The sequence below is a fragment of the Colobus angolensis genome, unplaced genomic scaffold, assembly GCF_000951035.1.
Source record: "Colobus angolensis palliatus isolate OR3802 unplaced genomic scaffold, Cang.pa_1.0 Scaffold349, whole genome shotgun sequence".
Classification (NCBI taxonomy): domain Eukaryota; kingdom Metazoa; phylum Chordata; class Mammalia; order Primates; family Cercopithecidae; genus Colobus; species Colobus angolensis.
In genome coordinates this window covers 1113501-1115092 of record NW_012116810.1, presented here as the reverse complement: position 1 = coordinate 1115092, position 1592 = coordinate 1113501, and the positions used below count along the sequence as shown (strand labels likewise).

Sequence of the window (1592 nt, the reverse complement as noted above, 5' to 3'; positions counted from 1 at the left end):
GATTCTTCTGCCTCAGCCTTTTGAGTAGCTGGGGCTACAAGGGCATGCCACCACACCTAGCTAATTTTTGTATTTTTTAATAGAAATGGGGGTTTCACCATGTGTGCCAGGCTGGTCTTGAACTCCTGACCTCAAGTGGTTCATGTGCCTCAGTCTCCCAAAGTGCTGGGATTATAGGTGTCAGCCACCAAACCTGGCCTTCCTGGTAGACTTTCTATAATCTGAAATGTGCTGATTTTCTCTCTAGGTATCATTTAGCATGTTCTTATTTCCCCTGCATTCGTCTATCTGGAGGCTAGATCAAATTCAGGTTCTTTTTTTGGCTAAGAGTACGTTATAAGTAGTAGTGTGTCAAATTTATTTGAAAGTTGAGCAATGTGGTCTCATGATTCTTCTAATTTTCTCTCTTTTCATGATTATTTCCTACTTACCATTTCTTATTTATTGAATCTTTTTTCCTTTTTTTCTTAAGCAGATTGGATTATAGTTCATCTATTTTATCTTATTGTTTTTCAAATCAATACATGTCAGTTTCACTTATGAGTTTGCTTTCTGCTTTTATCCTTAAAGTTACTTCTCTCTAGTCGTATATTTCAATGTTCTTTTTCTAACTTTTGTGTCTAATGCATATTTTATTTTATTTTATTTTATATAATTATTTAAGTCTATGAATTTTTCTATGAGCACTTTTTATGTCTATCCGTATGTTCGGCTGCATTATTCCTTAGACATTCTGCAGTTTGGGTTTGTATTTCCTTTTTGACCAAAGAGCTATTTAGAAGATAACACTTTTCAGAGTTTCCAAGTAAAAGAGCCTATAGTTTTATTATTAATTTCTAGTCTTATTGAATTATAGTCAGAAAATGGTTTGTATTGTTTTGACATTTTGGAATTTATTAAGGTTTTCTTTTTGGCCTAGTATGTTCAGTTGAAGATGTTTTAAAAACATTTAAAAAGGGAGGATGAGGCAGGAGAATTACTTGAACCTGGGAGGCGAAGGTTGCAAAGTGAGCCGAGATCGTGCCACTGCACTCTAACCTGGGCAACAAGAGCAAAACTCTGTCTAAAAAAAAAAAAAAAAAACCTAAAAAGTAAATAAGAGTCCACAATAAGGGCTCATTTAAGTAATTTCCTGTTTTGCAAGATAGGTAAAGTAGATATTTTTATGTGTTTTCTCATTGTTGATTCCTACCAATACCATTTACTAAGGCTCTGAGTGTCAGGTACTTTACTAGATGCTTTGCATAAGGTTAATTTTTACATATTCCTGGCGAGGTAGATTTTCTTATTCCCTGAGAAAACTGAGGCTTAGAGAACTTTGGTGATTTACTTGACAGCTTAAAAACCCATGGTTGGTTTATGGTCTGAGTGTTTTTTTTTTTTTTTTTTGGTATATAAACTATTTATTAACAGACTTACTTCTTCTTGGACACACCCATGGTGCGGCCACCGCAGCCAGTGGTCTTGGTGTGCTGGCCTCGGACATGAAGGCCCCAGAAGTGGCGCAGCCCTCTATGGGTCCGAATCTTCCTCAGTCGCTCCAGGTCTTCACGGAGCTTGTTGTCCAGACCATTGACTAGGACCTGGCTATA

The 1592-nt window shown here is 36.5% G+C and overlaps 1 protein-coding gene across 3 annotated transcripts in view; it reads left to right on the top strand.

Annotated features, from left to right (window-relative positions):
• The window catches only part of LAPTM4B (lysosomal protein transmembrane 4 beta), an 85157-nt gene that overhangs the window by 3210 nt on the left and 80355 nt on the right, over nucleotides 1-1592 (top strand). The gene's annotated exons all lie outside the window — the stretch shown is intronic.